The 14,530-nt window shown below is 37.6% G+C and overlaps 1 protein-coding gene across 3 annotated transcripts in view; it reads right to left on the bottom strand.

The window, feature by feature from the left end:
* LOC116508919 (complement receptor type 2-like) overlaps window positions 1–14,530 on the bottom strand; it is a 65,021-nt gene that overhangs the window by 11,671 nt on the left and 38,820 nt on the right. For 2 of the 3 annotated variants that reach the window (XM_032217736.1, XM_032217738.1), the window contains exons 10-11: window positions 9,678–9,886; window positions 9,175–9,237 (exon numbers count right to left, since the gene is read on the bottom strand). The gene's annotated coding sequence lies outside the window, so the exon portion shown is untranslated. The remainder of the gene's footprint in view (window positions 1–9,174; window positions 9,238–9,677; window positions 9,887–14,530) is intronic. The other variant, XM_032217739.1, reaches the window with a different exon arrangement.

The raw sequence follows: 14,530 nt of genomic DNA, 5'->3' as shown, positions 1-14,530 counted from the left end.
GAAGGTCCCTTAAGATCTGATTATGTCAGCAGACCTGGCAGCTCCAGAGAATAAGAGAACTAATATATTTTTATATATTAGTTATTATTATTAACATCCTTTTGTCTGCTCTTTCTTTGTTCTTCCTCTGTTTTGTTGTCTTTTTATGGATTATAAGAGTGTTCAGGTTTTTATAGGCTGCTTAGTTTTGTTGCATGTTGCCCAGAGTTACTTGTTTGGTGACACAGATTGCTGTACAAATCGGATGAATAAAAAAATAGGGTAAACATTATTTTCTGAAAATATTATGCTATTTTCAGAAACCCACCCAATAAACATTGCTTTCATATTAAGTGTTCATCAAAGAAACTGGAAAGCACAGAAATGGAAGAGAGATAGAAGGGGAGCTAATTAAGTTTTCTACTTATGAGAGGCATTGATGAAATCCAGCTTCACTAAACATCACTGACAGTTGGATGCTGGAAATCCCACATATCATGCTGACACTGAATTGTATGATTGCCTTTTAGGGTGTAGCCAAAGTCACATTCAAAGATAATTATTATTATGGGTTGATAAGCTTCTTTGGATTTAATAATTTTCTGAATTCACACAACATAGAGCTAAAAATGAAAGAGCAGGAGTAAAACTTTACTTCCTCTGACTAGCAATGAAATTTATCTCAGAAGAATAAAAGTAAAAGCCATTTGCCTTGCCAACAGTGGAGATCCTATATTGTACATTAATTCCTGTGAAGTTTGCTAATAACCTAGGTAAAAGTAAAGGTTCCCCTCGCACATATATGCTGGTCACTAGGGGGCGGTGCTCATCTCTGTTTCAAAGCTGAAGAGCTAGTGCTGTCTGAAGATGTCTCAGTGGTCATGTGGCTGGCATGACTAAACACTGAAGGTACCTGGAACACCGTTACCTTCCCACCAAAGAAGTTTCCTATTTTTCTACTTGCATTTTTACATGCTTTCGAACTGCTAGGTTGACAGTAGCTGGGACAAGTAACGGGAGCTTACTTACTTATAAACGAATCAATTCACCTAACTTAATGAGATTTACTTATAAGTATGTGTGCATATGAGCATTCACTTAGTCTATCTTGAAGATGCCATGTGCTTCCATCAACCCTCTCCCCCCCAAAAAAAATGCAGGTAATGGACACAGCATTTAGAAAGTATATCTCAGTACACATATCAAATTAACAAATTAATAAAGTATTGTTATTAATACAGGAACTTCCAGTTTTACAAATTGAAATGGTTAGTGCTTACCTTTAATTGGTATTAAGTCACAAATTGCAAATAAAAATATTCAGTAATCAATGACATTTAATCATCTGTTCAGACTAGTTTTTCAAGATAAAGAGCATTTGCTTAATGAAAATACCTATCAGATTGTTAGCATGTTCTGCATAACCTATAGCACTTTTAACAACCACTGTTGACTCGGGAAAACATCTCTTACACAGGCTGACTGATTTCTCTTGGTGTTCAGAGTCTTAGTTTTTACCTAGCACCATTTGAAATAGGTTATGATGTAGGGGGAAAAGCAACTGCGGTGGAAGTGCTGGACATACTTTAATAATTTGGGCTAAAAAAGTATTGAAGTGAGAGACCATGTATTGTGATAGAAATAATACCTTTTCTGTTGCTTTTACATACAGAAACCTGTTCTCCATGGTACATTTCACATTGACAAATATGTCTATAAAATTATAACTTTAGATCTTCAGGCTATTGCTATTGCTATTGCTATTGCTACTACTGCCACCACCTGGAGAAGGCGAAAGGCAGACTGAACAAGCATTTGAAAGTTCCTAAACTGTTTTAATTTTTTAAAAATTTTTAACAAAGAACTTTGCAAATAGCAGAATTATTATAGTATTTAGCAACGTTACTACTATTATTATAGTAGTAAAGTTACTAAATATGATTTTTAGAAGTAAGAGAAGATAGACTGTCTGAGGAGCATCTTTCCCTGGGCTGAATTGTCTTTTAAAAGATTTCTCTAGATAATTTTTTTTAAATTATTTCTATAACCGCCCATCTCAGCAAACAACTCGGGTCTCTCAAGCATTGTCATGATTTTACTTTCTAATCACTATATACCTTGGAAAGAGTGAGACACTTTAGGCTACCAGATTTGGCTGTATAAAGTCCCGGAGGCAATTTTACTCAAGATAAGAGAGATAAAGTAGTAATTAGTGTGAAAAGAGATTAAGAAACAAAATGGAGGAGGGTTGAATGGATAATAAATATGCAGAAAAGGAATTGTGTTTCTATTCTATTTCTGTGTCATGCAATATTTTTTCATTAGGGATTGTCACCAAACTAGCATATATCTAGAGAGACAAACAGGAGATGCCCATATATTTCCACTATACATCTTCATCTAATAACACATTTTTTATTTTAAATTTTATTATTTGTTTATCACTATTGTAATTATTTTATACATGGTCTTGATACATTTGTTAAAATTGCCTTAAATTGTAATGGAAAACTGATGTATGTATATTTAAAATATCTGGCTGTTTCTATTGCAGAACTTTGCTTTTCTAAAAAAAATCTTTGTTCAACAGTGTAAAGAAAGGAATTGTACAAAATGTTAAAAAATAATTTATATTTGAGATGAAAGTGTAATATAACACCAACAGTAGATGGCATTGATGTCTTATTTTTGTACAGTAGCTAATTTCTGAATTTTTGCCACCAGTGAATACACATTGATGCATGATTGGAATTTCTCTCTAGAAAAATGAATTTGAACTGAGTTCAAGATATTTCTTCAAGCACTTGTTGCAATTTCAAAAGCTCTTGAGTTCATTCTTAACTGATGCTACTCTATGAATGGAGCATCTTCCATTACCAACAAATATCATAACAAAAAAAAAACACAAATACAAAAGAAAAATGTAAGTGCTTCCATAATAGATTAGGAATATTTGAATGCTTACCAGAAAAAAACAGTTTTTAATAACCTCTGAAAGTCCACAATACAATAGCAGAGTTGGAAGGGACCTTGGAAGTCTTCTAGTCCAACCCCGTCTAGGCAGGAAACCCTATACCGTTTCAGACAAATGGCTATCCAACATCATCTTAAAAACTTCAAGTGTTGGGATGTTCACAACTTCTGGAGGCAAGCTGTTCCACTTATTAATTGTTCTAATTGTCAGGAAATTTCTCCTCAGTTCTAAGTTGCTTCTCTTCTTGATTAGTTTCCATTGCTTCTTGTTCTACCCTCAGGTGCCTTGGAAAATAGTTTGACTCCCTCTTCTTTGTGGCAACCCTGAGATATTGGAACACTGCTATCATGTCTCCCCTAGTCCTTCTTTCTATTAAACTAGACATACCCAGTTCCTGCAACCGTTCTTCATATGTTTTAGTCTCCAGTCCCCTAATCATCTTTGTTGCTCTTCTCTGCACTCTTTCAAGAGTCTCCACATCTTTTCTACATCGTGGTGACCAAAACTGAATGCAGTATTCCAAGTGTGGCCCTACCAAGGCATTATAAATTGGTATTAACACTTCACGTGATCTTGATTCTATCCCTGTTTATGCAGCCTAGTTGGCTTTTTGGCAGCTGCTGCACACTACTGGCTCATATTTAAATGGTTGTCCATTAGGACTCCAAGATCCCTTTCACAGTTACTACTGTTGAACAAGGTACCACCTATACTGTACCTGTGCATCTCGTTTTTGTTGCCTAAATGTAGAACCTTACTCTTTTCACCATTGAATTTCATTTTATTAAATAGTGCCCAATGTTCAAGTTTGTCAAGATCCTTCTGTATCTTTAGCCTATCTTCTGGAATGTTGGCTATTCCTGCCAGTGTGGTATTATCTGCAAATTTAATGAGTTTCCCATTTATTCCCTCATCCAAATCATTGATAAAGATGTTGAAGAGTACTGGGCCCAAAACACAGCCTTGGGGTACTCCACTGCATACTTCCCTCCATGAAGATGCAGTTCCATTGACACTACACGTTGAGTGCGGTTGGTCAGCCAGTTACGAATCCATCTGGTGGTGATGCTGTCTAACCCACATTCTTCTACTTTATCTAGTAGTAGGTTATGGTCTACCTTATCAAATGTCTTACTGAAGTCCAAGTAAACTATATCGACGGCATTCCTCTGGTCCACTAATTTTGCCACTTGTCAAAGAATGCAATAAGATTAGTCTGGCATGATCTGTTTTTGACAAACCCATGTTGGCTTTTGGTGTTTGCTTCTAGGTGTTCGCTAATTCGTTGCTTGATTATCTTTTCCAGGATCTTTCCTGATATTGAAGTCAGGCTGATAGGTCTGTAGTTTCCTGGATCTGTTTTTTTCCCCCTTTTTTGAAGATTGGAACCACATCAGCTCTTTTCCAGTCCTCTGGTAGTTCCCTGGTATTCCAGGATCTCTGAAAGATATAGTTCAGTGGTTCTGAGATCCCGTCTGCCGGTTCCTTCAGAACCCACAAGGCAAGGGGTAACTCAATGTCCTTTGAGATTTCATTGCTCAGTATTGTCACTTTAACTGAGCAGTACCTTCTAGTTTCAGCTTCAGCTAAAAAACGTGAATAACAACAATTGCTGTCTAGAAGCAGAGGATCCAGAGATGACCACCTTGGAAATGGTTGCACCACAACCTCCTTCAATGCTGCTAGTAACTTTCCCTCATGAAGGCACTAAAAATGGCTTCCGGGGAGGGAACTTGCCGTCGGCGGCGGCTTAATTGAGCTGCCTCCAGATTTCTGGTTCGTTATCTACTTAATATCTAGTAGATATCTCTTTTTTCAGGCGAGAAAAAAGCAGAGAGAGACCCAGTCGGTAAGAGTCTTCTTTGAAGTTTGCAGGGTTTTTTTTGGCTATAAACGGAGGGGGAGAAACAACCAAGGCTGAGTCATTTAACTCCGGCCAGAAAACCTCAGCTGTTTTTAACAGCACAAGGCAAGGAAATCCCCCCCCTTAGGACAATTTTTGAAACTATCTTATTGGAAATTAATACAAGCAGAGCTCGAACCTGAGAACTTTATTGGCTTTTTTTACCAAAAATACTAGCTTCTAGGTTATAAAAAATTCCTTTGTGTAATTGCTTTCAAGATGGCGATTTTATAGCTTTTGCATTTGTAATAATGGTATATCTCCAACTTCCTGGCACAGAATCAAAGAAATAACCTCTCACAAATTAATTAGCTCCACTCCTTTGAAGATTTCTTCTTATCAATCTCCAAAAGTTTTCAAAGACTCTTTTGCTAACCTAGAGACATTCCAAACAGAGGTTGTTGTTTTTTTGTTGAACTGTTTCGATGTATTGCTATTCCTTTGAACAGATAGCATTCTCCGACTAATTAGTTTTGTTTTCTTGAAGACCTACCAAGAATTTCTTTTTCTTTCTTATCAATTTTTAAAAAGCTGCAAAGCGTCCTTGTCAATATAGAAATATTCTAAACACAGACGAACTGTTTCATTAATAATTGTTTGAAGAAAAGAAATAATGGCACCAAAATCAAAGTCGGGGAGACGTCCTTTTAGCAATACACCTCATGCATTTGGCACAAAGTCGCAGCTTTTACCCTCTACGCCCCCTACTGGAGATTTGCTAACGAAAGAATTTCTTTTTGAGACTCTTAGAGAATTTAGAGAGGAGATAAAGCAACTTATTACAGACTTATGTGATAAGCTTGATACCAGGATTGCTAAAACAAAGGATGATATGGTAGGACTTGTAACTGTATTGACAGAGTATGTTGCTGGAATGGAAGATAAGCTTGAGCTTCTGGAGGAAGCCAACACCAATCTGACATCCCAAATTGAAGTGATGCAACAAAAAGTTGAAAATGCAGAAAAACAAATTGTTATGACAAATTATAAACAGATGGAGCTTGCATTAAGAGTTAGGGGACTGTGTGAAAACGAACAGGAGAACTTGAAACAGATTTTTTCAGAGGCCTTCAGTCGTCTGGTGGGAAGACCGGGAATCAACTTTGAATGGCAGATCGAAAAAATTTATCGTCATAACTCGTGGGCAGCAAAACAGAGACAGCTTCCTAGAGATGTAATTATATACTTTGCTACAAGAGAATCTAGAAACGCGATACTACGAGAGTCTTATAATACCAAGCTACAAATTGGCGGACAGGACTTGATTGTCTTCAAAGAAATACCACCCCAAATGTTAAAAGCCAGGAGAGATTATGCCTTTCTGGTCGAAGAACTCAGAAACCGTCAGATACAGTATAGATGGGATGTGCCATTTGGTATTATAATTACATTCGGCGAGCAAAAATATCGTCTCAACTCTGTATGGGAAGCCCGAGATTTCTATCATAAGACCCTGAAGGTGGGACACCCTGAATCATCTGGACCTGGAGAAAGACAATGAGAAGGACAAGATAAACAACAAATCATACAACTACAAGACAGAAAGCATCATTTTCCCCTTCCGGAAGGGCAGGAGACCAGAGAACAAGGACCTAGTCGTACGACTACCAAACGAATGGGAAAACAAGGCAGATTGCAACAACCTCAATAATCATCGGCCATTGATTAAGGAGTTATGTCTGAACTCATTATAAAAGAGAAAGAAAATATTTTGCTATCTCAACAGTTCAAAAATGATATAACTTGTTTGTAAGAAAATTATATTAAATTAATTGACCCAAAATATTTGCTCAATCTCGAACTCGGTCAATATCTTGTGACTTTTGCTACGCAAAAGAAAAATGGTATAGTTGTATACTGAAGAAAAGACATTAAGGTTGAATGAACGGATGCAGATCTCTTTGGAAGATATATTGCATTAGACCTAAAAAGACTTGATGGATAACTTTGAATTTGTATACAAATCACTAATGATTTATTTTCTAGGGTGAAGAAGATAAAGATTGCGGTGAGGGTTCTCTGGGATCACAACCCAGTTTGGACGGAATTGGGAAGGGTAGTGTAGGCAAGAAGGTTTAGGAGGTCGAATGGGAGCTTATTTTGATACGGAAAGTATATTAATGATTGTAAAAATTGTTATTTGAATACACTGTATGGAACATGAATAAGGGTTTATTCAGGGAATTTGTAGGAGATCTAAGTAAAGCATATATGAGAGGAGTACTGATGAATATAAAATATATATGTGTATATGTATATATATACATAGATATATATATATGTGTGTGTATGTATATATATATAGATATATATGGACACAAACAAAGGAGTTGCAAGAGGAAACCAAAAGAAAAATTTGAAATGTATCTAAATTGTGCTATAGAGGAAGGAGGCACAAAGGGGACAAATTAAGGGTTTGGAAACAGATAGATATTTAAATAAAGAGATAAGGCCCCTAGCTAGAGAAGAGATTTACTTGGTTAATTTACTTGGTTTTAATACATTTTGAAATCCTGCAGGTAATTAATTAATTAAGATTAGGAACAATGAAAACTGCTTAAGTTTGTGTAATGATAGGAAGCTGAGTTCAATGCAGAGATTTTACTGACTTTTTTCTTTCTTATTCTTTTTTCTTTTCCCTGTTTTTTCTTTATCACTTTTTTTTTTCTTCGTTTACTTGGTTTTAATACATTTTAGACTGTGTTTGATAAAAAGCTATACCGGGTACGGGCTCTGGGAAGTCGGAAGGGGGGAAGGGAGGTGGGGTCATAGAGGGGAGGGGGGGGAGGGGGGAAATATAGTTTGTGCCAGCTTTTAAAACAACATGAATGCACTTGTATACTGTTGCCTTTTTTTTTTTAACTTTAGTATAAAATAAGAAGCTGAATATATCGATGAATAGTAGAAATACACCGAAGTGAGGAGCAGAGGGACAGAAGAGGGAAGGGTAGAGAGGGAGGGAGAGAGGAATGGAAGGTGGGTGAGATGGATGGGAGGGGGAGAAAGGAGTGTTAGAGGGGGGAGGGAAGTAGGAGAGGGGAATGTTGGAGGGGAGAAAGGAAAGTTGGAGGGGGCAGAAAGAAAGGGTGTATGGAGGGTTGAAGCGCTATATTGGTTTTGTATTTTGGGGAATACAAGGAGGGTTGTGTTTATCGCTCAATGTTATATATTCTCAATTATGCACAGTATATATGTGACTGTATGAAATGAAAATGAAAAATGAAATAAAACATTTGAATGAAGGCACTAAAAATCTAAGGAATCCAGGTAATCACTTCTCCATACACTCTTTGCAATAGCCAGGATTGGCATGAGACCAAACCACATGCAGCAAAAGCAGTCTAGAGAATACCTTTTTCACTTCCTTCATGTTTACAAATCTGAAAAAATCCCAAATAATATGGCAAACCATACGCTTAGAATGACGAGAGGCATCAAAACATTGACAAATCCAGGTGAGTTTGTCAGTGAAGTGCTATGCAAAAGACTAGGACCTATGAAATAGTATGTAACTGGGAGGGAAGGGAAATGGAGATTGTCCGAGGAAGATTTCTGATCACAAGGAAGTTCAATGGGCAAGTTGATAGGAAGTCAGAAGTCACCACTCCTGCTGTTTTTTTTTTTTTTTTTGCCCATCCATGCTAATTCTGTCTCCCTTTTTAGGTAAGGAAATATCTCTGGAACGTTGACCTAATGGGTCATGGGTTGTCCAGTGTTAAACTAAAAAGAGAATGAGCATTGATGGAACGCTGCTGATGGGAATGGCAAAACCTCATAAAATATTTCTCTCAGTGTATATGTTACATATTGATATTTGATATCTCAAATTGTGACTGCCATTCCTTATGAGCATCCTCAACCTATATTCTTTATTTAATTAGCAAATAACTGGAATCTATCATGACAGTTAAACTTCATTTATTCCCCACACCAAAGCATTATATGGGAAAATCACACCTTGTTTGTTTTATTTCTGCATTTTAAGCTAAATGTGGATTCATATTTGGCTGATGGAAAATCAGCACAAACTATTAAAAATATTTATATATCAAAAAGAATTAAATACAAAATTGCATTGAAGATTACTATTGCTGAGGCATGTAAAGAGAAAGTTATCAAATTCCCAATCATAATTACGAGAAGTGTCTTGAGGGCTAAGACAAAGATTTGAAAAAATCAAATAGGAATTAGCTGGTTTTCCGTATGAATTAAGATACAAATTCTTAGGAATTTGCTAAAAGGCTCATAGAACTGGGCTGGAAGCATTTTAACTACTTATTCAGTATAAACAATGAATGTAAATATATAAAGCACTCACCATTCTTTTTGTAAAAACAATCCACAATACTCCACCAAAGCAGCAGAATACAAGCCAGAGAACCTATTAAAGCCAAATAAATATCTTTTTTTATTTAGTTATAATTTTCTCTAAAAGCAAAGATTAAACTACAAACATAAAATTCCAAAATAAATGGAATAATACACCAGGAGGAAAAAATAATACCAATATCTAACATTAAAATGCTATGAAAATGTACCTATCATAAGGTGTGTTATGTAATGCACTCTACAGAATTCATTCTATATAATCGAGAATAAAACTATTTACGATAACAATGAAACGTTCATAATTGCTCCTGGCATATTTTAAATATTCCTGCCCCAAACAGCCAATTCTTTCTAGAGTGCTTAGAATCAGTATCATACAAAACATACACAAAGTATCAAATACGTTTTTTTGAGGAGATACATAACAAGAAGAAGAGATAGGGAAACAAAACTCTTCTTCAGTTCTGGAGCATTGTTTTTCACATTTCTCACCTTTGAAGATTTTAAAGCTTTTTAAAAGCTGAAGAACAGAAGTATCATTATGGCAACAATGCAATGGCAATATAAATCAATGCCTTTCCGTTCTCAGTAAATAATATTGTCTGGATTTTGAGCCTTTTATTTATATGCACTAAACTAAAGAAATGAGATGGACTGCTTCTAGGTAGATAATCCATTTTTCCCACATGACCATTTCGTTTCTGACAAAAAAAAAAAAGCACAGCAGCTATGAGAAAATAAGCAAAGTTCATGGGAGATAATTTGTACAATAGCATTCTTTGGAACTGAACATATTCAGTCCTCACCAGACTACTTGGAAAATATCCTTTCAGCTTTTCTTTTTTCTTATGACATGTTCCTTAGTCCCCTTTGCTATTATCTATGCATAACAATACCTTATGTTCCTTTTCAACTTCCTTTGGCTACATAATCACTCCATAATAACTCAGTATATGTGCTGGACTGGCAAAGAAGACTGAAGAATACAGCAAACATTTGGCTAATACACAGTGGCCTAGCTTCACCAGCAGTTATTGTTTAGGTTTATTATTAGATTTATATGCCGCCCTTCTCCCAAGGACTCAGGGCGGCATACAACATTAAAAGAAACACATAATACAAAAGTTTTTAAAAAATTAAATAGAATATCCCAAACCCAATTAAAAGTGACAATAACATTTTTTTAAAAAACATTGAATTAAAATTAACAATGATCAATAATTTGTTTTGTTTTGTTCAGGCCAGGCTGGCTTGCTGGAAAAGCCAACTTTTTAGGGCGTGTCAGAAGGACCGGAGGTCGGGGATTATACGAAGCTCCGGGGGCAGCTCATTCCAGAGGGAAGGCGCTCCCACAGAGAAGGCTCTCCCCTTGGGGGTCACTAGCCGACACTGTCTGGCCAACGGCACCCTGAGGAGGCCAACTTTGTGGGATCGCACTGGACGATGGGAGGCTACCGGTGGCAGTAGGTGGTCTCACAGGTACCCTGGGCCTAAGCCATGGAGCGCTTTAAAGGTCATAATTAGTACCTTGAATCGCACCCGGAAGACAACCAGTGCAGGCCGCCTAAAAGGGGTGTAACATGGGAGCACCTAGGTGCCCCCATGATAACCCGTACAGCCGCATTCTGGACCAGTTGAAGCCTCCGGGTGCTCTTCAAGGGCAGCCCCATGTAGAGTGTTGCAGTAGTCCAGGCGAGAAAGGAAGAGGGCATGAGTGCACAGAGCATCCCGATCCAGGAAGGGGCGCAACTGACATACCAGGCGAACCTGGTAAAAGGCCACCCTGGTCACGGCCGTCAGGTGTTCTTCTAAACTGAGCCGCATATCCAGGAGGATGCCCGGATTGCGGGCCCTATCTGTGGGGGCTAAAATTTCTCCCCCTATCATCAAAGATGGAACAAGATGCACAAATCGGGATGATGGAAACCACAGCCACTCCATCTTGGAGGGATTGACCTTTTTTTTTTTTTTTTTTTTTTTTTTTTTAAAGATTTTATTGGTAAAAAGAAAATACAACATCCATAACTTGTAACAAACAATACAACTACATTTCGAGATATTCCCATACTATCAAATCATTATAAACATCAAAGGTTAGGTATCTTTCCCTCCCTCTTTTCTTCCCTCCCCCCTTACTTCCTTCTCCCCTGCCTTCCCTCCTTTCTTTTCTCCTTTTCTCCTTTCCTTCCCCCTCCTTTCCCTCCCTCGCTCCCCCCCTCCTTCACACATACCTTCCCTCCTTCCCTGCCTCTTTCCCTCCTCCTTCCTTTTCTCTTAATCTCCCTCCTTTCCTCCCTCCTTCCCTCCTTCCTTTCAACTCTCCTTCTCTCTTTCTTTCCCTCCCTCTTTCCCTCTTTACTACCCTCTCTTCTTCCCTCCCTCCTTCCTCCCCCAGTTTCTTCTCTTTCTTCTCTCCTTCTTTCTTCCCACCTTCTTTCCCTTCTCTTCTTTCTCTTCCTCCTCTTTCTTCCCCCCTTCTTCTGCCTTTCCTATTCCTCTCCTTTCTCCTCTCCATCCTGACTTCCCTACTATCCTCCTTCCCTCCCTTCTAACCTTTGTTACATTTGCATATTTTCCTCTGCTGAGGACAATCTGGTTCTCTTTCCCTTTCCTTGCTTGAAGAGGCAAGGATTATACGTCTTCTCGCCTCATCTAAAATGAAGTTTGATCACTAATTTCATGCAGGTAATTATAGCGAATTTCCTATCAGCTTTTTAAAGTTTTCCCAGCATTGTAGCGTGACAAAATTGCTCGACGGTGGGTTCTCGCCCCTGATACATTTCTCCTTTCGTTTATCTCTCAGTTGTTGTATATTGTTCATTTGAGTTATTGGTTTAATCGTGATAGGTTAGTTAGCTATCTCTTTTTATGTCTAGGTCTTCACTGACTCATCAAGCCATTTGTATAGCTTCTCCCAGACTGTATAAAAGTCTGTGTCTTCTTTGTCATTAATTCGCATCGTCAGTCTGTTCATTTCTGCTAGTTCTAAAATTTTATTCATCACCATAGTGTTGGTGGGGGCATTTTCACTCTTCCAGCACTGTGCGTAAACAATCCTTGACGCTGTCAGAATATGGACTAGGAGGTATTGGTCAGATTTGCAAATTTTTTGATCTATTATTCCTAATAAGAAAGTTTCCGGCTTAAAGCATAGTTTAATTGACAGGATTCCATTCAGCCATCCTAGTATTTGCTTCCAATATGCTTTGGCTACCGGACACGTCCACCACATATGGTAGTACGTGCCCAGCACCGTTTTACATTTCCAGCATATGGCTGAAACTTTTGAAGACATTTTCACCAGTCTTGTCGGTGGAAGATGCCAGCGGTAGAACATTTTATATCTATTTTCTTTATAGGCCGTCGACTTTGTCAATTTTAGATTCCATTCCCAGACTCTTTCCCAGTCGTCTAGATCTATTGAGTGGCCGATGTTTTGGGCCCAGGTTACCATGACTTCTTTTACTCTTTCTGCTTCCGTTTTTCGAATCAGTAAGCAGTTGTATATTTTTGAAATTAATTTCTCATCTGGTCCAATTAAAATTTTATCTAATTCCTGGTTCTTGTTCTGGAAGCCAGGTTGTGCTAGATCGAATTTATGTTTGTTTTGAATTTGAAGATATGGCCACCAATCGATGTTTATTCCCTTATCAGCCAAATTTTCCCTGGGGTTTAGTTTGTTTTGGTCGTCTAGCAACTGTTGGTAGGTAACAATTTTATCCAAGTTTATCAAATTCGGGTATATCAGGGCTTCCGTCGGAGATATCCATTTAGGTAGTTGCGTATAGTATCTCCTTCTAATTTCGAGCCAGTCCTTAATCAATACCCCCCTTAAATGGTGACTACTAAAATAATTGTGGATTTTATTTCCCTCGCACCATAAGTAGTTGTGCCACCCGTATTGCAGGTCGTGGCCCTCTATTGTTAAGATTCTTTTATTAGCTAACATTACCCATTCTTTTATCCACATAGTTGTTGCTGCTTGATGATATGTTTTCCATTCCGGTAATCCCATTCCCCCTTGAGTTCTTTTATCCTGCAGGTGCATATATTTTATTCTGGGCTTTTTACCATTCCATATAAAGTTTCGAATCATTTTGTCCAAATCATTATAAAATTTTTCCCCTAGCTTAACCGGTGCCGTTTGAAATAGGTAGAGGATTTTTGGGAGAACATTCATTTTAATTACTGCGACTCTTCCCATCAGTGATAGTTGTAGTTTTGACCAGGTTTTTAAGTCCTTTTGGGTATTCTGTAACAACTTATCATAGTTGTCTTCTTTTATGGAAGAGCACTTCGCAGACAGCCAGATCCCTAAATACTTAATTTTTTTAGTTACCTTAATTCCATTGTTTCCTCTAGTTCTCCAATCTGGTTTTTGGGGAAATTTTTTATAATCATTTTTGTTTTTTCCTTGTTTATTTTTAAACCGGCCACACACCCAAAGTTCTCAATGTCCTTCATCAAATTCGGTCCTGAAAGTAAGGGGTCTTCTACGATAAAGACCATGTCATCCGCGAAGGCCTGTACTTTATATTGTTCTCTTTTTATGGTCAAGCCCCTAATTTCCTGATTTGATCTTATCCGATTTAAAAGGACCTCTAGTGACGTAATAAATAGTAGTGGGGAGAGCGGGCACCCTTGTCTAACACCCTTTCCAATTTGTATCCTCTCCGTTAGTTCCCCATTGACTATAATATTTGCAGATTGCCGTGAATATATAGATTCTATAATCCTAATAAATTTATCGCCAAATTTCATCATTTTTAGTTGAGTGGTTAGAAAGTTCCAATCTAGGTTATCAAAGGCTTTCTGAGCGTCGACAAAGATTAATGCGAGTTGTTTCTCGGATCTTGTTTGATAGAATTCCAGGGTGTCCATTATTATTCTTGTATTGTTTCTAATATGTCTTTTTGGGAGAAAGCCGTTTTGATCCGAATGGATACTTTGATTTAATATTATTTTTAGTCTTTCCGCCAATATTGATACAAAGATTTTGTAATCTGCATTTAACAGGGATATGGGTCTATAATTTTGGACCTTGCTACTGTCCGCCTCTTCCTTTGGTATTAGGGTAATGTAAGCTTCCCCCCATGATTTTGGGACCCTACCATTTTGCAATGTATCATTACATAGTTCTAATAATTTGTCTTCTATGGTATTTTGAAGTTTTTTATATATTTCCGACGGGAGCCCATCCGGCCCAGGTGTTTTATTGTTTTTTTGTTTTTGAATGGCCTTTTTCAGTTCTTCTTGTGTAATTTCTTTATCGAGCATCTCTCTCATCTCCTCCGACAAGACTGGAAGCTTCTGCTTTATAAGGTATTTTCTAATGTCCTGTTCAA

Source organism: Thamnophis elegans, chromosome 5 (genome assembly GCF_009769535.1).
Source record: "Thamnophis elegans isolate rThaEle1 chromosome 5, rThaEle1.pri, whole genome shotgun sequence".
NCBI lineage: Eukaryota > Metazoa > Chordata > Lepidosauria > Squamata > Colubridae > Thamnophis > Thamnophis elegans.
This window is presented reverse-complemented; position numbering and strand designations above follow the sequence as displayed.